Source organism: Phyllobates terribilis, unplaced genomic scaffold (genome assembly GCF_046119375.1).
Source record: "Phyllobates terribilis strain yellow unplaced genomic scaffold, ASM4611937v1 Scaffold_7__3_contigs__length_470593459, whole genome shotgun sequence".
Lineage (NCBI taxonomy): Eukaryota > Metazoa > Chordata > Amphibia > Anura > Dendrobatidae > Phyllobates > Phyllobates terribilis.
Window position 1 is genome coordinate 315,690,307 of NW_027362767.1, and position 23,891 is coordinate 315,714,197.

The window sequence follows — 23,891 nt, forward strand, 5'->3', positions numbered from 1 at the left end:
CAAATATACACCTATAAACTCCTCAACATTAAAATTGCAATGCCAAAAAGGAAAAATCATGAAAAACGGAAAACACAGAATCAAAAGATGATATGCAAATGATGGAAAATGGAAACCAAATTTCTAAATATTTTCGATTTATGTAGTGTTGAGTATGAATGCCTCATCATATGCACTTACACTGCTTGGTTGCTGTCAATGTGGTTATTAAAAGTTGCAGAATGTTCTGCTACACTGAACACACATAGGCAAACAAATCATCAAGATCCACTTCTGGAAGATTCCTTTTCAATTGTCGACCAATGACATTCCAAATGTTCTCTCTGGTAGACAACTCCAGAAAAGCTAAAGGCCATGGTTAGCACATTTAGGACAAGCAGGCTCCAGAACAATCTCTGTTTTTTATTGCATCCAAGACAGCAGTGACATTCATTGCTGAAGATGAGCGAGTATGTTCTGTTAACCCTTTCGGCGAGTATGCTCGGGCCGAGCACCGAGTATTTACAGCTGCTCGGTGATAAGGTTGAATCGCTCTCGTGTGCATGATTTGCAACTGTTTGACAGTTTTATTACATGTGAGGAATGTGTAAGAAATAGACATTCCTCACATGTACTAAAGGTGTCAAACAGTCGCAAATCATGCACACGAGAGCGATTCAACCTTATCACCGAGCAGCTGTAAATACTCGGAGCTCGGCCCGAGCGTACTTGGCGAAAGGGTTAACAGAACATACTCGCTCAACACTACAGTGAAGAGGCCTCCATTCCAGCCACCATAATTATTCCGTTCCAGACATCGGTCTCCATATGGAGACCCCATGAGCAGTAAACTGATAAAGCCTTCACAAGTGAACCGCATATTGGTCTACTTCTGAGATTATGGTATGTGGTGGCATAATATACGGTAGCTGGACCCCTCAAGTCTTCATTCATACACTAAAAACACAGCATTACACTTACAATATTTGGTAGTGGAACCATCGGTGCAGCCATTACTCCAAAGTGCGGCCTCTAACATAGACTACAGCATCTCCTGACTTGTCTACCATCTAGCACATCTAGGATGTCATTGGTTGGCAATTGCAAAGGTAGCTGCTAGGAGCGGATCTTTATGATTTCTGTGCCCAAGTACATTCATCATGCCAGAACATTCCATAGACAACCATTAATAACCTCAGTGATAGCAGCCAAGGTGTGTACAAGCGTCTATTTCTAAGCGTATAGCTTGAACTCAATACAGAATAAATTGACATGTTCCAATAAATTTATTAACATTCCTTCAACATTTGCATATCAATGACGGGTCTAACCATTCTGTGATTTCCATAATTTCATGGCTTTTTCTTCTTGGTGTTTCAATTTTTATGTTGAGAAGTACACATGGATAGATTAATTAAAAATCACCGCAGTATTACTTTAATCTTTAATATCAAAATATTGTAATTTTTAGCCATAGAGCTTTTATTTTTGTTGTACTAACTAGAAAACCTATTAAAAGCTACATTTATTTTCAAATCCCCATCTCAGCATATAGGGTGTACTTACATAAGCAAGTGGATTGTGACTTTTGTGCTACAATCCCAAAAAGGCAAAATAAACACTAGAGAACCTGCACATGTAAATGCACACTTTAAAAACTCTGAATCACATACATTTATCTTCTTTTTTTCCTTCATGAAAGACAAATCTTTATGTTTGTATCCAGTACCATTATTCATCATAATCACTACAGTACTCATAAGAAAAAAATATATAATTACCACGTTATAAAATATGTGTTGCGTATTATCTAAAAATCTTATCATGTCACTATTTTAGCCTACTTTTAAGGTTTTTTTTTCCTCCTGTTGTATATTGTTTGTGTACACAAATCATTTAATATAAAAGCTTATGTCTGATGCATAACTGTTTATATTAATTTGATGTACGATTTGAGTTGTGTGAAAGAAGCAAACAATGGGTCATGGAGACAAATATTGAGATCCTTTAACAATGGCACGTTTGACACAATGCTGCATTGTAAACATGAGATTCATTATTTTATACATATTGCCACGTATCTCATCAGCATACTGCAATTATAAACCTAATTAATTACCATTGATACAACATAGCTGTCATCTTACTAACCTCTTTGTCATTCATTTTTAATTGGCTTGGTTAGGATATGAGAATTTACCTAATGTACATGAATGTTATATTGCATCTAGCCAGCTCATTGCACATGAAATCTGTCAGCATTAAGGCACCGGATAATGATGTTTATACCCAGAATTGCTGAAACATGGACACTTACATGGTGCTTGAACACTGGCTGTCAATTTCCATCAGTGCCATATATAGAGATTCAGTTTGCTTTCAGGTTTTTGTAACCCTTAACTATTTGAAACTCAATGGTTGGCAGCTAATTCTAAATTAGACAATAGCTGGTTATAAATCAAAAGACTAAACAGCTTCAAAAATGTATTATGTTTTAATTGACATCTAATGAAGAACGAATATTTTGTAAGTTGAAACAATAATAGCTAATATGTATCTAACTATGGATAAATCTTCCAAAACTGTCAAATATCAAGTTAACACTATTTATTTATTTATTTTTTACACTTATTTTTTTAGCTAATACCCTTAAGGACTCAATAATTGTTTAGACTTTGGGGGTAAATCTATCAAGACTTCTGTTTTATATACTAGTCTTGATCAGACGTCCATTGGAGTCAGATATATCATATTCAAAAATGCACCACTTCAGTGTTTTTTTTATTGCAACGCTGGAGTGGTGCAACTAACAAAAAGTCCCTACACCTAATACTATACTCACCTCCACTGTCCTCAGCTCGTCCCGCCACTGCGCAAGTCCTGCAGCGTCATCTTGTGACCGCAATTTGTGACTGACTGTAAGTCAGAGGTGACAGTGGCAAGCTCTGAATGTAAGTCTATGAGAGGCTCATACTAGCTCTCATAAAAGTGACCTCCAGCTCGACCTCCAGCTCGGAGTGATCTAGCAGGTCACAAAGTGCTGAGTAGTGTTGAGCCACCCCCGTAGTGTTTGAGTTCGGTTCGGTTCGTCGAACACCCGTGTGTTCGCCGAACTGTTCGTCGAACACCTTCGAACACCGTTAAAACCAATGGCAGGCAAACAAAAACACATAGAAACACATAGAGAACACCTTCAAAGGTGTCCAAAAGCTGACAAACTGCTCAGAAGACACAACTAACACATGGAAAAGTGACAAGTACATATAGTCATGCGAAAAGAAAAGAGGTGGAGGAGTAAAAGGAGGGGGAGACACAGATATAGGCATGTCATGCCCTTCTAAAGTGAGAAGCCGACACGTTCAGTCCGCTCCTGCCCGTGCCACCTCCGTGTCGCCGGGTTTGTGCCAGAGCCGCGGTGAACCCTGACGGCCAGCCCCCCTCTCCCAATACTGGTGCCTGTCCGCTGGTGGGTCGAGCGAGCCCCCCTGTGGTGGAGGCAGCTCTAAGCTTTTTAATTTAAATTGTCTCTCTAATTTGAATGAATACACTTTAAATCCATTTACAAGGATCTATTGGAGGGCAAGTCTCATGCCAGCAGCCGCGTAATTCCAGCTCCAGTAGCGTCCACTAAAGCTGCTGCAGTTAAAAAGCTTTTATAAGGATCGAGCTCGGCTGTCCACCGCAAGGCATCCTACTGCCAGTCCCAGCCCCTATGCCTTGGGGTGCCTCCTGATGCTCTTCACTGAGTATCCCGTGGTCCCGAAGCATTTCTTTTGAAAAAATTAAGTGTCAAAACTACAGGTGGTGTAGCTTGCTTAACAGCCGGGATAATCCGCTGACTAGCAGACACTGCTACTAGGCACAAAGTATTTCCTGGGCTAGATGCAGTTAAAAATTTGTAATTAGATACTCTCGTTGGATGCTGAGAAAGCATTCCATAGAGTCTCCTGGCATGCCATATATGATTCTCTTAAAAAGCTTGGGGTAGGGGTCTAGGGGACCCTTTTATAGCCAAAATCACGGCCCTGTATCGCAATACATCACCTAGACTGAAGATAAATGGAACTGTATTACCCTGAGGGATCGGTTGCTACAGAGGTATTGCACCTCACCCAGAGGTGTGATATCTCACTCTCAGGTAAGGATGGAGTGTGGCTCAGGACCCGACACCTGCATGCATTACACCACATTGCCGTGGGGCAGGGCAACCAATATGCCCCTGAGATGGGCACGACAGTCCCTGTCCCTGGCTGGAGTGGGGGGAGGGAACACTGAGGAAGGGGAACCCTGTAGTGCAGGAGCAGGGAGGAAGCAGTTCCTGGGTGCATTGAGAAGGGAGTATAAAAGGTGGGCACCATCTTAGTTCAGTGCAGAGAAGTCTGAGCAGAAGTGTCAGGGAGCAGGGGCTCTGCATGAGCTCTGCTCCGGAGGCGGGCCTAGTAACAGAGGCCCAGGCCTGGAAGAGGGAGAAGAAAGGAAGAGGAGCGGAGAAGGCTCCAGGAACGAGGAATGAAGGGATCCCAGGGGTGCGGACGGGCGAGTCGCCACCGCACGCCCGAATCCACCTGCGTGGAGGGGTCAGGCCAAAGGGGGAGACCGGTCCCCGAAACTAGTGGAGGCAGGAAACGACCCTCAGCTAGAAACCGGAGGCTGTGACATTTTATTTGGCGCAGCCCCTCGCTACACCCGCTAGGAAGGCACCACATAGGGTCAGGGAAACTGGCGCCAAGTTTACCAAGAGGAGGCCCGAGGCAGCCGGACAGAAGGGTTGGTAAGAAAGGCCAGACAAAGGACACACAAAGGGGGTCCTGTGAAGCGCTCCAAAGTTATCTGGGAGTTGTCTGAGCCCCTCACCTGGTGAGCACAGTACGACGTGGGCAGCCGTTACCTGCAGACGTGGTCTGGATAATAAGAACTGTGAGTAAAGGCCCTGGACTGCATCACTGACTTCGTGTCGTTACTGCTGCTGCCCTGCACCATCACCCCCATCCTCCGCATACACTGCCCTGAGGCTATACTCCTCCCGTGGGGAGTTATGCTACGCTCTGCTGAACCCACAACACCAGCCTCAGCGGTCTGCCCTGGAGCGGCGGTTCACTCTGACCGCAATCCACGGGTGGCGTAGTCGGACATTTAAACATCAAAACCACATAAATAGTTCCGCCACTGGTTTGACCACCCTGAGCCACGGAACCGGGTCGCCGCCACGGAGACTACAACCACCAGCATCCACCAAAAAGCGTCCGGCTCCGGGTGTCCCAAGGCCCAGCGGGCGCGTCAGAACATTTTCATCACCATTCACAATCACCAATGGGACAAGGCAGGGATGTTCTCTGTCCCCTCTCTTATACATCCTAGTGACGGAGCACCTGCTCTCATCAATTCGCCATAACCCCAATATTAGGTGGATTGAGGTGGGAGGCACCGAGTACAAGTGCTCTCTATTTGCTGATGATGTCCTAGTATATATCACTCAATCACATATATCCATCCATGCTGCTATGGCTGAAATAGATCACTTTGTTACATGGTCAAATTTTAAAATCAATGCAGCGAAGTCTGAGGCCCTCGATGTCTCCCTCCCCAAATCCATATAGGATTCCATCCAGTCCAACTTTCCCTTTGCCTGGCCCTCACAGGGTATCAAATACTTAGGAATTCCTATTCATAGAGACCTCTCCCATCTATGTTATCTTAATTTTGGGCCCTTTATTGAACAACTCCATACAGACCACGGTTGGCAAGTTAGAAATGTAAGATTCACTATGTGAACCACTGGTGTTTTGTGGAAAAGCACATGTACACTGTGTTCCAAATTATTATGCAAAAAGTGTTTAGGAGTGATAAGGGAAGAATTTGTTTGTTTGTCAGTTAAACTCATTGATGGTGATGTGTGTCAGGGCTCTTTATATCACTGTAAGCAATTGCAGACACCTGTGCTAATTAGTTTGGCAGGTGTGTCCAATGAAAGGCAAGACTACTTAAGAAGGCTGTCTCACATTATTAAGCAGCCTACATTTTCTGCCAAAATGGGAAAGAAAAAGGATGTGTCGGCTGCTGAGAAGCAACAAATTGTGGAGTGTTTAGGTCAAGGCATGACTACAATCAACATTGTGCGATGGTCAGGATGAAGTGTCTTGGCAATCAAGAAGTATGTAGCTAATTCACAGTACACACGTGTGCGTGCTGATAAGGGCAAATTGAGGACTCTTTCCTACAAGCAATTACGTCAGGTTAAAAGAGCAGCGGCAAAAAAGCCTTGTCATAGCAGCAGACAAGTTTTTGAAGCTGCTGGTGCCTCCAACGTCCCCCGAACAACAAGATGCAGGGTCCTTCAGAGGTTTGCAGCTGTGCATATGCCATCCTGTCGACCTCCTCTATCCACTTCACACAAGCAGAAACGGCTCCAGTGGGCCAAACATTACATGAAGACTGATTTCAAAACTGTTTTGTTCACGGATGAGTGCCGTGCAGCGCTCGATGGTCCAGATGGATGGAGTGGAGGATGGCTGGTTGATGGACACCCCACGCAAACACGGCTACAGCGCCAACAAGGAGGAGGTGGAGTAATGTTTTGGGCTGGAATCATGGGGAGAGAGATTGTCGGCCCCTTTAGGATCCCTGAAGGCGCTAAAGATGAACTCCATAATGTATGTGGATTTTCTCAAACAGCACTTCCTGCCATGGTTCAAGAAGAAGAACCGTGTATTTCACAGCAAGATCATTTTTTTGCATGATAATGCACCATCTCATGCTGCACATAAAACATCTGCATCTCTGGCTGATATGGGCATAAAAGGGGACAAACTTATGGTGTGACCCCCATGCTCCCCTGACCTCTACCCCATTCAGAACCTCTGGAGCATCATCAAAAGGAGTGTTTATTATGGCGGGAGGCAGTTCACATCTAAGCAACAGCTCTGGGAGGGTATTCTGTCCTCATGCAAAACAATTGAAGCAGAAACCATCCAAAACCTGACAAATTCAATGGACGAGAGAGTTCAGAAGCTCCTTTCGAACAAGGGGTCCTATGTGAAAATGTAACATCACCTAGAATAAAGTTTTGAGTTGAAAACTGTTTGATTTCAGTTTCTAATAACCTGCTAATGCTTATAATTTCAAAAATGACCATCTTTTTGGTCTTTATTAAAATGAAAAGGTTGATCAAAAAGTTTGGCGGATCTAAGAGTGTGGCAACCCAGTAGTCATGATTACTTCGAATTCTGACAATATGAGGGTCATGTTGCAGGTAGTGCAGCAAGAAGGCACTTATGTGTCTTGCGCATCTCGGAGCCCCAAAATTATTTTCCGGGCTAGATGCAGCTAAAAATTATTATTAATTTTAAATCTGGTGGAGCTTAGTATAGATGGCCTAATAGGATCAGTGCTGCACACTGCTACAAAGCCCAAATTATTTTCCAGCCAAGATACAGATAAACATGATTAGTAATTTTAAATCTGGTGGAGCTTATTATAGATGGCCTAATAGATTCAGTGCTGCACACTGCTACAAAGCCCAAATTATTTTCCAGCCAAGATACAGATAAACATGATTAGTAATTTGAAAGCTTAAAACGGTTGGTAGGGTGATTTTAACCAATCATCCATCTTTTACTCTCCCCAGGATGACACAGGGGTAGAAAAGTCGTTTCGGATCCATGATTTGTTTATCTTTATGAACGTGAGTCTGTCTACATTATCAGTGGAGAGCCGCGTGCGCTTATCTGTCAGCACACCACCAGCAGCGCTGAACACACGTTCAGACAGAACGCTGGCTGCGGGGCATGACAAGATCTCCAAGGCGTAAGTGGCTAGCTCCGGCCATTTATCCAGATTGGAAGCCCAAAAAGAGCAAGGGTCCAGTGACACAGTCATGGCTTCAATGTTTACTTGGAGATACTCCTGTACCATCGTCTCTAGGCGTTGACTATGTGTCAGACTTCTTGTCTCCTGTGGCCTTGCAAAGGATGGGCTAAAAAAGTGGTGAAATGATTCCGAAAAATTGATGTTACCAGCAGATACTGTGGTTCTGTTATGGTTTGAGTGCTGAACACTTGACGGTCCCACGGTTTTCAAGTTGGAACTGTGAGATTCACTACGTGCACCACTGATGTTTTGTGGAAAAGCACATGTAAGATTCTGCAACAGTCTCTGCTGATACTCCTGCATGTGTGCATCCCTTTCTATGGCAGGAATAATTTCTGCAAATTTACTTTTGTACCGGGGATCTAACAGTGTGGCAACCCAGTAGTCAGGATTATTTCTAATTCTCACAATTCGAGGGTCATGTTGCAGGTAGTGCAGCAAGAAGGCACTCATGTGTGCTGCCCATCCAGGAGCACCAAGTCCCTGTTGTGTTGGTGGCGAGGTAACAATCATGTTTCCTTCCTCTGTCCTCTACCCCCAACCTCGCACAACAGAAATGTGATCAAGGTCTCCCTCATCTGATGAGTCTTCCATCAGTTCGTCCTCCACTTCTTCCTGGGCTCCTGCACCTTCCTCACTAGTTTGGCTGCTACCATGCGCCCTGGTAAAACCATCTCCCCCACCCTCACATGCCTGCCGCCTTGGTGCTGCCGACCGTCTGGACCTTGCAGATGTTAGCCCTTCCGCATACAACTCCTCCTCCTCTACTTCCTCCACCTCCTCTTGTGCCACCACCTGACTCCGAATTCTGTTTAACATGTGCTCCAGCATGTAAATCACCGGAATAGTCATGCTGATAATGGCATCGTCAGCACTAAACATCTTCGCCGCCGTTTCAAAACTGTGCAGAAGGGTGCATAGGTCCCTGATCTGAGACCAGTCCTCCAGCGTGATTTGCCCCACGTCTGGATCTCGTTGGCCCAGCTATATGTCAGAATGTATTGCACCAGGGCTTGTCGGTGCTGCCACAGTCGCTGCAACATGTGCAGAGTTGAATTCCACCGGGTAGGCACATCGCATTTTAGCCTGTGAAGTGGCAGGCCCAACAACTTCTGTAGAGATGTAAGTCGCTGAGCTGCGGGATGCAAACGGCGGAAGTGAGCGACCTCTGCAGGAGGCCATCTATTCTGGGATAGTGGGCTAAAAATTGCTGGACAACCAGGTTTCAACACGTGAGCCATACAAGGCACGTGTGTGACATTGCCCCGGCGAAGGGCCGCACCCAGGTTTGCAGCATTGTCGCACACGGCCTTCCCTGGTTTCAGGTCCAGTGGAGACAACCATTCCTGAAATTGGTTCTCCAGAGCTGACCACAACTCCTCAGCTGTGTGACTCACATTTCCCAGACATTTCAAAGTAAAAAACACCTGATGACGTTGAGTCCTACTGCCAGCATAGTAAGGAGGTGTGCAGGATCCCTTCTGCGCAGTTAGAAAGCTTGTGGCATGACCAGACAGGCTTTGGGTGCAGGTGGAAGACCGAGAGGAGGTTGAGGAGGCACAAGCAGTGGAGGAACTTTGACATAAAGAGGATTGACGCACAACTCGTGGGGACGGCAAGACTTGGACAGCAGCCCCTTGTCCTGCTGTCACCATAGTTACCCAGTGCCCAGTCAGCGACATGTAACGCCCCTGTCCATGCCTACTCGTCCAAGTGTTTGTGGTGAAATGCACCCTGTCACACACAGAGTTTCTCAAAGAAGCGGTGATGTTGTGTTCGACATGCTGGTGGAGCGCAGGCACACCTTTCTTTGAGAAGTAGTGCCGACTGGGCATCTGGTACTGGGGCACTGCGACGGACATAAGGTCTCGAAAATCCTCTGTGTCCACCAGGCGGAAAGGCAGCATTTCTGTAGCCAAGAGCTTGCAGATGGTGAAATTCAACCTCTTAGCTTTCTCATGGCTAGGAGGAAATGGTCTTTTACTTGTCCACATCTGAGGGACCGAGGGCTGGCTATTGTGCTTAGACGGGGTTGATAAGGGCGTCCCCGGCAAACTGCCGGTCTGTGAGGAAGATGCAGGCGGACATGTTAGGTTGCCTTGATCCAAAGGTGGTGCTATCGATGTCGGACAGCGCTCAACACCAGCTGGTGTTACCACCTCCAAAGAAAATGATGACCTGCCAATCACGCTGGCTGTTGCGGGTAAAGAGGTGGCAGGTCTGCGCCCCAAAACAGGTGTGACTGCTGTCCCCCCAGTCACAGAGGATGAAGAGGCCGCGGATGCACAAGATATGGCAGACGGTGGTTGGCCCGGCCGGCTAGGCCGCATTGTAGCACACTGAGCTTCCCACTGCAACTTATGCTTCATGTCCATGTGCCGGTTCATGCATGAAGTACTCAAACTATGTATTTTTTGGCCTCTACTTAGCTTTTGCTGACAAATGTTACAGATAACACGAGTTGGGTCATCTTTATCGATCTGAAAAAATGCCCAGGCTATGCAAGGCTTAGCACACATGCGACCTGAAGAGCCACCACGACTTGTGGTGAGAGGCAGAGTTGTGTTTGAGGATGCAGTTGTTGACGTTCTTCCAGTACTACGTCTCTGTCCAGGAAGGCGCAACCTGACCTCGTCGTCACTAGCATCTTCCTCCACCTCCTCTGCTGATCTCATCTCTTGGCTGACTGTGGGTTGACAGTAAGTGGGATCTCCAACCTCATCATCATCACCCTGTGCGTTATCACACCCGTCGTCCTCAGAGCCAACCTGTTCCTGCCCTGACAAAAAACTAAAGTTGTCGCTCCAATCAGGTATTTGAGTCTCATCATCGTCTTCCTCATTTTCTCCACCAACAGGAGTTACAGTTTGGGAATGAGGGTCTACATTATGGTCAGAACCTTCTGCGTCTGGTCCTGGATCCGACTCATAAAGATTCTGGGCATCAGTGCAGATCATTTCCTCGTCTGGATTCACAGAAGCGCTGGAGTCGACCTCTGATTCCCAGGCTATAGTATAAGTAAACAGCTCTGCAGACTCAACCATCTGTTCTACCTCATACTCAGACGGGCAGCTGGAGATTTGGGAGCTGTGAGGAAGCAAGTGCGATTGGGGTGACACCTTTGTGGACTGGAGTATTTGTGATGTTGAAGTTGATGTGGAGGAGAGCCCACTTAAAGGAGCACTTGATATCCGTTGAAGCACCTGCTGTTTTTGTGCCTCATCTGGAATTTGTAGCGATTGGCGTGGCCGTAAGAAAGGGATCTTATCACATTGTCCGCTAAAAGAAGTAGACATTTTAGTTTGGCTGGAAGATGGTCTTTCTTCTGCAGATGTTACTGTTGCTTTAACACCTACCCCACGGACACAACCTTTTTTCCCCTTCCCAACACGCCTATTCCCCTTTCCACCAGCAGCAGGACTTTTTCCACTCATTTTGGTGGTTAACTAATTCAAAACTCTGGAGTTGTTTGCACAAAAAACAATGGATGGGAACCGAGCAGAGCTGAGTGGCCAAACTGTGGTATTAGGCCAAAACTATTGGCTGGGTTAGATGCAGAAAAAAATTATATTCAATTTGCAACCTGATGGAGGTCAGTATAGATGGACTAATAGAACAAGTCCCACACACAGCTAGAAGCCCAAATATTTTTTCAGAGGTAGATGCAGAAAAAAATATATTCAGTTTGCAACCTGATGGAGGTCAGTATAGATGGACTAATAGAGAAAGTCCCACACACTGCTAGAAGGCCAAATATTTTTTCAGAGCTAGATGCAGACAAAAAATTATTTTGAATTTGCAACCTGATGGAGGTCAGTATAGGTGGACTAATAGAAAAAGTCCCACACACTGCTAGAAGGCCAAATATTTTTTCAGAGCTAGATGCAGAAAAAAATGATATTCAGTTTGCAACCTGATGGAGGTCTGTATAGATGGACTAATAGAACAAGTCCCACACACAGCTACAAGCCCAATATTTTTTCAGAGGTAGATGCAGAAAAAAATATATTCAGTTTGCAACCTGATGGAGGTCAGTATAGATGGACTAATAGAACAAGTCCCACACACAGCTAGAAGCCCAAATATTTTTTCAGAGGTAGATGCAGAAAAAAATTATATTCAGTTTGCAACCTGATGGAGGTCTGTATAGATGGATTAATAGAACAAGTCCCACACACAGCTAGAAGCCCAATATTTTTTCAGAGGTAGATGCAGAAAAAAATATATTCAGTTTGCAACCTGATGGAGGTCAGTATAGATGGACTAATACAACAAGTCCCACACACAGCTAGAAGCCCAATATTTTTTCAGAGCTAGATGCAGAAAAAAATTATATTCAATTTGCAACCTGATGGAGGTCAGTATAGATGGAGTAATAGAACAAGTCCCACACACAGCTAGAAGCCCAAATATTTTTTCAGAGGTAGATGCAGATAAAAATTATTTTTAATTTGCAACCTGATGGAGGTCAGTATAGATGTACTAATAGAGAAAGTCCCACACACTGCTAGAAGGCCAAATATTTTTTCAGAGCTAGATGCAGAAAAAAATTATATTCAGTTTGCAACCTGATGGAGGTCTGTATAGATGGATTAATAGAACAAGTCCCACACACAGCTAGAAGCCCAATATTTTTTCAGAGGTAGATGCAGAAAAAAATATATTCAGTTTGCAACCTGATGGAGGTCAGTATAGATGGACTAATACAACAAGTCACACACACAGCTAGAAGCCCAATATTTTTTCAGAGCTAGATGCAGAAAAAAATTATATTCAATTTGCAACCTGATGGAGGTCAGTATAGATGGAGTAATAGAACAAGTCCCACACACAGCTAGAAGCCCAAATATTTTTTCAGAGCTAGATGCAGATAAAAATTATTTTTAATTTGCAACCTGATGGAGGTCAGTATAGATGGACTAATAGAGAAAGTCCCACACACTGCTAGAAGGCCAAATATTTTTTCAGAGCTAGATGCAGACAAAAAATTATTTTGAATTTGCAGCGTGATGGAGGTCAGTATAGATGGACTAATAGAACAAGTCCCACACACAGCTAGAAGCCCAAATATTTTTTCAGAGGTAGATGCAGATAAAAATTATTTTTAATTTGCAACCTGATGGAGGTCAGTATAGATGGACTAATAGAGAAAGTCCCACACACTGCTAGAAGGCCAAATATTTTTTCAGAGCTAGATGCAGAAAAAAATTATATTCAGTTTGCAACCTGATGGAGGTCTGAATAGATGGATTAATAGAACAAGTCCCACACACAGCTAGAAGCCCAATATTTTTTCAGAGCTAGATGCAGAAAAAAATATATTCAGTTTGCAACCTGATGGAGGTCAGTATAGATGGACTAATAGAGAAAGTCCCACACACTGCTAGAAGGCCAAATATTTTTTCAGAGCTAGATGCAGAAAAAAATTATATTCAGTTTGCAACCTGATGGAGGTCAGTATAGATGGACTAATACAACAAGTCCCACACACAGCTAGAAGCCCAATATTTTTTCAGAGCTAGATGCAGAAAAACATTATATTCAATTTGCAACCTTATGGAGGTCAGTATAGATGGAGTAATAGAACAAGTCCCACACACAGCTAGAAGCCCAAATATTTTTTCAGAGCTAGATGCAGATTAAAATTATTTTTAAATTGCAACCTGATGGAGGTCAGTATAGATGGACTAATAGAATCATGCTATGCCCAAAAGATTTTACTTCACTAGGTGCAGTAAAAAAATTGGTATTCTATACACAGGTGGTATATCTTGCAACACAGATATTCTACTCCACTGACTAACACACTCTGCAATAGGCCAAAAAGGATTAGCTTTGCTAGATTCAGCCAAATGCTGTGAAAAAAACTTGCACAGCACTGGCACAGACCTGCCTGGCAAAAACTGATAGGAACTGATGTAACCTAGTCCTGAAAAGGACTCCAATTACAATTAGTCTTTACTCCCACAACCTATCTATTTAAGAGCACAGACCTGCCTGATAAAATTCGTAGGAAACGCTGTAACCTAGTCCTTAAAAGGACTGCAATCACAACTATTCCCTACTCCCAAGCTATCTGTAGATTTGTGCGAAAATTGGCTTGAAATTAACAAAGTATAGCGCACACAGCAACAGCGGTGCCGTCTAACACGCAGCTGCAGCAGTGAGAAAATGGTGGCGACGGGGAAAATGGCTTGGTCTTATAGGGCAAGGACATGTGACATACACTGCCAATGACACATGCCCTTGCTTGTGTGAAAAAAAGCACTTCGCTCCGTGTGTGCGCTGCTGATAGGCTGACAGATTGCACCTCCCCACTGTAAATGCGGGAAAGAGAAAAAAAAATGGAGATCTTCATTATTCCTGCAGAGATCCATCCCCTGCCCCTCCCCCCACATAACCTCGAACAGCCGAATTTTTCTCAAATCGTTCGTGTTCGCCGAACAGCTCGAACACCGCCCAAAACAGCTCGAATTTGAGATTGGCGAACAGTTCGAGTAGAACAACGCTCATCTCTAGTGCTGAGGATCAACCGGAATGGTGTGGATAAAAGATGAAGAGGGCAGCTGGTAAGTATAAGACTAGGGGCAGGGATCTTACATTAGAAGCACCACTTCAGTGTTACAATAAGAAAAAGTCTGGAATGGTGTTTTAAGAGGAACACCTTTTTTTAATGCATTTGTTCCATTTTTTGGGCAGTATGACAGAAAAAACACTAAATAAAAAATGCAAAGCACAATAGGATCTTATCCAAGTAAATTGGTAAGGATAAAACAAGTATAAACTCACCTGATAATGTTGTATAAGACACAACCACTGAGGCAAAAAAATTCAGATGCTGCAATATCCACAAGCGTTTTCAGATAGATACCAGGGTAGAGTGGATTCATGATATGCGCTGCTGATTTAAACATGATGCAAGGGATATCATGAAAAAGTGGTTTCATGTCAACGCGTTTCAGAGTCCATCTGACTCCTTCCTCAGGACAACACAAATGATCTCAGAAAAAAACACTAAAAGTTGCAGCATTTTTACACAATTATGGGCTCAATTCATAGTTAGGCACACCAGCATTAATGAAGGGACACTAGAGTAGCACATGCACACCTTTTATTGAATTAGGCATATCTTACAACTGCCATGAGCTTCTGCCAAAAATGTTATTTCAGCCTGTGTCTGGTGCACATTTCTGGTGTCCACTTTGGCGGAGATGGCTGAGTCTCGCAAACAAGCGTTGCGACATTTTTATGCAGCTTTGAGTTCCACAAAAATGTCATATTTCAAGTTGTTTCAGAATTCCTGCGTAAATACCTTGATGAATCAGGCCCTGTGTGTTTCCAGTGAAATTTTTAATGAATGTCCCTCTTTATTCTTATAAACTAGATCTTTGAAACTTTTTTATGATGTTGAAATCCCTGAAAATAATTTCTCTTCATGAGAGCCTCATATCTATGTACAGTGCTGGTCACAATTATTGGCACCGTTTCATTTTTTTCATAGACTGTACAATATCTTCAGAAATAAATGGAAATGTACCAAAGTTATATGCTCAGGATTTTTTAATTAGTGGTCCAAAGTAATACAACAATAGGGCTAAGTGCCCACGATGCAGAAATGCTGCAGATTTTTTCCGCATCTCCCTGGCAGGAAAAACGCATGCGGATTTTACATGCGTTTTTCCTGCCAGGTAGAAGTGTTTGTCAAGTGTTTTTTGCATGCATTACTGCATGCGGGTTATCAAGTGCTTTTCCAAGCGATTTTAGCATCACTTGGAAAAGTGCTTGACAACTTGGTCACACTATATAAATCCATGCAACTGGCCGACGTCAGCGGTCGCGTGACCTGTCACATGACTAAATGACATCACCGCTGGTCCTTTTAGATCATCGCGAGCCGTACAAGGACGCATCATACAGGAGACCAGGGGCCATCGGAAGGTGAGTATAATGTTTATTTTTTATTCTTTTTTTAACAGGTAATATGGTACTCGGGTCTGGAGGAGAGTCTCCTCTTCTCCAGACCCGGGTACCATCCGCACATTGAATCGCTTAATATCCGCATGTGTACATGTAGTCATTAGTGATGAGCGAGCACTAAAATGCTCAGGTGCTCGATGCTCACGTCAAGCACATTGGAATACTCGGGTGCTCGACCCGAGCAACGAACCCAATGTAAGTCTATGGGAAACTCGAGCATTTTTCAGGCGGCTCCTCCCAGCGGTCTGCAGAGGGCCTAAAAATTGCCCAAATCGACGGGAACAGTGCTCAAATAACATGGGGACAGCATGGGGAAGACCCCTGGAAGCATTTCTGACTCCCAGGTCACTTCAGTCAACAACATTGTCAGAGGTATTACGCCACTTTTACGGACTCACAATAAAACATACCAAAACGAAACCAAAATGGATTTTCCTGGGAAATATGTTCAGGAACATCCTTTCCAGGATAATGACTTGTATATAAGGCAAAATAAAGAACCAAAAACAAAAATGCTCCTCCACACCTTGGGCTATGGTCACACGTAGCGTTTTTCATGCGTTTTTTCACTTTTGCATTGCTTTCAACCGTGACAAATGCATACACCAGGGAATGTCATTATAACATTTTACAGCCTTATCTGGCCATGTGGTGTGTGAGATATCATCAGACACATTGTGTTTCATTTATGAAGGAGGGACTCTGAAAGTCACAAAGCCTATTTTTAAAGGGCCATCAGGTGGCCTTTACTATTCTTAAAGGACCAGCAGTCAGCCCTCACTATTCTTAGAGAGCCATCAGCCGGCTATGTTTTATTGTTCCCATTACTAAAGAGTGGGTCTCCTATACTGTTATTGCATATGCAGTGAGTGCCAGGGATGACCAAAATTTGGACGCACCCCAATACCACTTTGAAAATTTGGATGCACCCCAATACCCCTTGGAAGAGATTTAGAGGAGGGCCTCCTGAAAACAATGTTCCCATTACTAGGAAGTGGGTCTCCTATTGTGTTTGCCTATGCAATGAATGCAAGGGTTGCCAAAAATTTGGAGGCACTTCAATGCCCCTTGGAAAAGACATGGAGATCAGAGAGCCTTCTCAAAACAATGTTCCCATTATTAGGAAGTGGGTCTCCCATAGGGTTGACCTATGCAGTGAATGTAAGGGTTGCCCAAAATTTGGAGGCACTTCAATGCCCCTTGGAAAAGACATGGAGGTCAGAGGGCCTCCTCAAAACTTTGTTCCCATTATTAAGAAAAGGGTCTCCCATAGTGTTGAACAATGCAGTGAATGTAAGGGTTGCCAAAAATTTGGAGGCACTTCAATGCCCCTTGGAAAAGACATGGGGGTCAGAGGGCCTCCTTAAAACAATGTTCCCATTATTAGGAAGTGGGTCTCCCATAGGGTTGACCTATGCAGTGAATGCAAGGGTTGCCAAAAATTTGGAGGCACTCCAATGCCGCTTGGAAGAAACTTGGAGGAGGGCTTCATAAAAAAATGTTCCCATTAGAAAGGAGCGGGCTTCCTATACTTGTAATGCCCATGCACTAAGAGCATGGGCTGACAAACATTTACGCCTGGGGGGTATACATGAACATACTGTAAAATTTTTTTTTTTTTACAGGCATCATAAACACCCTTTAAACAAATTATGTGGGTGTTGCATCATGGACTACGGTCACCCTGGTGATATGGTGGTGGAGGATGAGGAAAAGGAGAACAAGAGCAAATAGCGAAAATCAGGAAGCGTATACCCATGTCTGGGTGTGAAAAGGTTCATGGGAATACACCTCCCAATCAAAGACACTGGATTTGAGTTTATGTTACGCTGCTGTCATTAGGTGGTGTTGAGAAGTCTTGGCCAATCCAGCCCTTGTTCATTTTTATAAGAATCAGCCTGTCAGCATTTTCAGTTGACAGGCGGATGCACTTATCAGTTATAATTCCACCAGCGGCACTAAAAACCCGCTCTGATAAAACTCTGGTGGCAGGGCAGGCCAGGACTAGAGATGAGCGTTGTTCTACTCGAACTGTTCGCCAATCTCAAATTCGAGCTGTTTTGGGCGGTGTTCGAGCCGTTCGGCGAACACGAACAATTTGAGAAAAATTCGGCTGTTCGAGGTTATGTTCGATAACTGTTCGTGCACCAAAATCATAACTGGATTTTTTCTCAGTAATGATGAAAATTAATGTTAATACGCAGTTTGAGTGTACAGCGGGGTGGGGGGAGGGGCAGGGGATGGATCTCTGAAGGAACAATGAAGATCTCCATTTTTTTTTCTCTTTCCCGCATTTACAGTGGGGAGGTGCAATCTGTCAGCCTATCAGCAGCGCACACACGGAGCGAAGTGCTTTTTTTCACACAAGCAAGGGCATGTGTCATTGGCAGTGTATGTCACATGTCCTTTCCCTATAAGACCAAGCCATTTTCCCCGTCGCCACCATTTTCTCACTGCTGCAGCTGCGTGTTAGACGGCACCGCTGTTGCTGTGTGCGCTATACCTTGTTAATTTCAAGCCAATTTTCGCACAAATATACAGATAGCTTGGGAGTAGGGAATAGTTGTGATTGCAGTCCTTTTAAGGACTAGGTTACAGCATTTCCTACGACTTTTATCAGGCAGGTCTGTGCTCTTAAATAGATAGGTTGTGGGAGTAAAGACTAATTGTAATTGGAGTCCTTTTCAGGACTAGGTTACATCAGTTCCTATCAGTTTTTGCCAGGCAGGTCTGTGCCAGTGCTGTGCAAGTTTTTTTCACAGCATTTGGCTGAATCTAGCAAAGCTAATCCTTTTTGGCCTATTGCAGAGTGTGTTAGTCAGTGGAGTAGCCTATCTGTGTTGCAAGATATACCACCTGTGTATAGAATACCAATTTTTTTTACTGCACCTAGTGAAGTAAAATCTTTTGGGCATAGCATCATTCTATTAGTCCATCTATACTGACCTCCATCAGGTTGCAAACTGAATCCAATTTTTTTCTGCATCTAGCTCTGAAAAAATATTTGGCTTCTAGCTGTGTGTGGGTCTTGTTCTATTAATCCATCTATACTGACCTCCATCAGGTTGCAAACTGAATCTAATTTTCTTCTGCATCTAGCTCTGAAAAAATATTTGGCTTCTAGCTGTGTGTGGGTCTTGTTCTATTAATCCATCTATACTGACCTCCATCAGGTTGCAAACTGAATATAATTTTTTTCTGCATCTAGCTCTGAAAAAATATTTGGCCTTCTAGTAGTGTGTCGGACTTTCTCTATTAGTCCATCTGTACTGACCTCCATCAGGTTGCAAATTAAAAATAATTTTTATCTGCATCTACAGTACCTCTGAAAAAATATTTGGGCATCTAGCTGTGTGTGGGACTTGTTGTATTAGTCCATCTATACTGACCTCCATCAGGTTGCAAACTGAATATATTTTTTTCTGCATCTACCTCTGAAAAAATATTGGGCTTCTAGCTGTGTGTGGGACTTGTTGTATTAGTCCATCTATACTGACCTCCATCAGGTTGCAAACTGAATATATTTTTTTCTGCATCTACCTCTGAAAAAATATTGGGCTTCTAGCTGTGTGTGGGTCTTGTTCTATTAATCCATCTATACAGACCTCCATCAGGTTGCAAACTGAATATAATTTTTTTCTGCATCTAGCTCTGAAAAAATATTTGGCCTTCTAGCAGTGTGTCGGACTTTCTCTATTAGTCCATCTATACTGACCTCCATCAGGTTGCAAATTAAAAATAATTTTTATCTGCATCTACAGTACCTCTGAAAAAATATTTGGGCTTCAAGCTGTGTGTGGGACTTGTTGTATTAGTCCATCTATACTGACCTCCATCAGGTTGCAAACTGAATATATTTTTTTCTGCATCTACCTCTGAAAAAATATTGGGCTTCTAGCTGTGTGTGGGTCTTGTTCTATTAATCCATCTATACAGACCTCCATCAGGTTGCAAACTGAATATAATTTTTTTCTGCATCTAGCTCTGAAAAAATATTTGGCCTTCTAGTAGTGTGTGGGACTTTCTTTGTTAGTCCATCTATACTGACCTCCATCAGGTTGCAAACTGAATATATTTTTTTCTGCATCTACCTCTGAAAAAATATTGGGCTTCTAGCTGTGTGTGGGTCTTGTTCTATTAATCCATTTATACTGACCTCCATCAGGTTGCAAACTGAATATAATTTTTTTCTGCATCTAGCTCTGAAAAAATATTTGGCCTTCTAGCAGTGTGTGGGACTTGTTCTATTAGTCCACCTATACTGACCTCCATCAGGTTGCAAATTCAAAATAATTTTTTGTATGCATCTAGCTCTGGAAAAATATTTGGCCTTCTAGCAGTGTGTGGGACTTTCTCTGTTAGTCCATCTATTCTGACCTCCATCAGGTTGCAAACTGAATCTAATTTTTTTCTGCATCTAGCTCTGAAAAAATATTTGGCCTTCTAGCAGTGTGTCGGACTTTCTCTATTAGTCCATCTATACTGACCTCCATCAGGTTGCAAATTGAATATGATTTTTTTCTGCATCTAACCCAGCCAATAGTTTTGGCCTAATACCACAGTTTGGCCACTCAGCTCTGCTCGGTTACCATCCATTGTTTTTTTGTGCAATCAACTCCAGAGTTGTGAATTAGTTAACCACCAAAATGAGTGGAAAAAGGCCTGCTGCTGGTGGAAAGGGGCATAGGCGTGTTGGGAAGGGGAAAAAAGGTTGTGTCCGTGGGGTAGGTGTTAAAGCAACAGTAACATCTGCAGAAGAAAGACCATCTTCCAGCCAAAATAAAATGTCTACTTCTTCTAGCGGACAATGTGATAAGATCCCTTTCTTACGGCCACGCCAATCGCTACAAATTCCAGATGAGGCACAAAAACAGCAGGTGCTTCAATGGATATCAAGTGCTCCTTTAAGTGGGCTCTCCTCCACATCAACTTCAACATCACAAATACTCCAGTCCTCAAAGGTGTCACCCAAATCGCACTTGCTTCCTCACAGCTCCCAAATCTCCAGCTGCCCGTCTGAGTATGAGGTAGAACAGATGGTTGAGTCTGCAGAGCTGTTTACTCATACTATAGCCTGGGAATCAGAGGTCGACTCCAGCGCTTCTGTGAATCCAGACGAGGAAATGATCTGCACTGATGCCCAGAATCTTTATGAGTCGGATCCAGGACCAGACGCAGAAGGTTCTGACCATAATGTAGACCCTCATTCCCAAACTGTAACTCCTGTTGGTGGAGACAATGAGGAAGACGATGATAAGACTCAAATACCTGATTGGAGCGACAACTTTAGTTTTTTGTCAGGGCAGGAACAGGTTGGCTCTGAGGACGACGGGTGTGATAACACACAGGGTGATGATGATGAGGTTGGAGATCCCACTTACTGTCAACCCACAGTCAGCCAAGAGATGAGGTCAGCAGAGGAGGTGGAGGAAGATGCTAGTGACGACGAGGTCAGGTTGCGCCTTCCTGGACAGAGACGTAGTACGTAGTACTGGAAGCACGTCAACAACTGCATCCTCAAACACAACTCTGCCTCTCACCACAAGTCGTGGTGGCTCTTCAGGTCGCATGGGTGCTAAGCCTTGCATAGCCTGGGCATTTTTTCAGATCGATAAAGATGACCCAACTCGTGTTATCTGTAACATTTGTCAGCAAAAGCTAAGTAGAGGCCAAAAAATACATAGTTTGAGTGCTTCATGCATGAACCGGCACATGGACATGAAGCATAAGTTGCAGTGGGAAGCTCAGTGTGCTACAATGCGGCCTAGCCGGCCGGGCCAACCACCGTCTGCCATATCTTGTGCATCCGCGGCCTCTTCATCCTCTGTGACTGGGGGGACAGCAGTCACACCTGTTTTGGGGCGCAGACCTGCCACCTCTTTACCCGCAACAGCCAGCGTGATTGGCAGGTCATCATTTTCTTTGGAGGTGGTAACACCAGCTGGTGTTGAGCGCTGTCCGACATCGATAGCACCACCTTTGGATCAAGGCAACCTAACATGTCCGCCTGCATCTTCCTCACAGACCGGCAGTGTGCCGGGGACACCCTTATCAACCCCGTCTAAGCACAATAGCCAGCCCTCGGTCCCTCAGATGTGGACAAGTAAAAGACCATTTCCTCCTAGCCATGAGAAAGCTAAGAGGTTGAATTTCACCATCTGCAAGCTCTTGGCTACAGAAATGCTGCCTTTCCGCCTGGTGGACACAGAGGATTTTCGAGACCTTATGTCCGTCGCAGTGCCCCAGTACCAGATGCCCAGTCGGCACTACTTCTCAAAGAAAGGTGTGCCTGCGCTCCACCAGCATGTCGCACACAACATCACCGCTTCTTTGAGAAACTCTGTGTGTGACAGGGTGCATTTCACCACAGACACTTGGACGAGTAGGCATGGACAAGGGCGTTACATGTCGCTGACTGGGCACTGGGTAACTATGGTGACAGCAGGACAAGGGGCTGCTGTCCAAGTCTTGCCGTCCCCACGAGTTGTGCGTCAATCCTCTTTATGTCAAAGTTCCTCCACTGCTTCTGCCTCCTCAACCTCCTCTTGGTCTTCCACCTGCACCCAAAGCATGTCTGGTCATGCCACAATCTCCTGCACACCTCCTTACTATGCTGGCAGTAGGGCTCAACGTCATCAGGCGGTTTTTACTTTGAAATGTCTGGGAAATGTGAGTCACACAGCTGAGGAGTTGTGGTCAGCTCTGGAGAACCAATTTCATGAATGGCTGTCTCCACTGGACCTGAAACCAGGGAAGGCCGTGTGCGACAATGCTGCAAACCTGGGTGCGGCCCTTCGCCGGGGCAATGTCACACACGTGCCTTGTATGGCTCACGTGTTGAACCTGGTTGTCCAGCAATTTTTAGCCCACTATCCCAGACTAGATGGCCTTCTGCAGAGGGCACGGTCGCTGTGTGCTCACTTCCGCCGTTCGCATCCCGCAGCTCAGCGACTTACATCTCTACAGAAGTCGTTGGGCCTGCCACTTCACCGGCTAAAATGCGATGTGCCTACCCGGTGGAATTCAACTCTGCACATGTTGCAGCGACTGTGGCAGCACCGACAAGCCCTGGTGCAATACGTTCTGACGTATAGCGTGGGCCAACGAGATCCAGAGGTGGGGCAAATCACGCTGGAGGAGTGGTCTCAGATCAGGGACCTATGCACCCTTCTGCACAGTTTTGAAATGGCGACGAAGATGTTTAGTGCTGATGATGCCATTATCAGCATGACTATTCTGGTGATTTACATGCTGGAGCACATGTTAAACAGAATTCGGAGTCAGGTGGTGGCACAAGAGGAGGTGGAGGAAGTAGAGGAGGAGGAGTTGTATGCGGAAGGGCTAACATCTGCAAGGTCCAGACGGTCGGCAGCACAAAGGCGGCAGGCATGTGAGGGTGGGGGAGATGGTTTTACCAGGGCGCATGGTAGCAGCCAAACTAGTGAGGAAGGTGCAGGAGCCCAGGAAGAAGTGGAGGACGAACTGATGGAAGACTCATCAGATGAGGGAGACCTTGATCACATTTCTGTTGTGCGAGGTTGGGGGGAGAGGACAGAGGAAGGAAGCATGATTGTTACCTCGCCACCAACACAACAGGGACTTGGTGCTCCTGGATGCGCAACACACGAGTGCCTTCTTGCTGCACTACCTGCAACATGACCCTCGAATTGTGAGAATTAGAAATAATCCTGACTACTGGGTTGCCACACTGTTAGATCCCCGGTACAAAAGTAAATTTGCCGAAATTATTCCTGCCTTAGAAAGGGATGCACGCATGCAGGAGTATCAGCAGAGACTGTTGCAGAATCTTACATGTGCTTTTCCACAAAACACCAGTGGTGCACGTAGTGAATCTCACAGTTCCAACTTGCCAACCATGGGACCGTCAAGTGTTCAGCACTCAAACCGTAACAGAACCACAGTATCTGCTGGTAACATCAATTTTTCGGAATCATTTCACCACTTTTTTAGCCCATCCTTTGCAAGGCCACAGGAGACAAGAAGTCTGACACATAGTCAACGCCTAGAGACGATGGTACAGGAGTATCTCCAAGTAAACATTGAAGCCA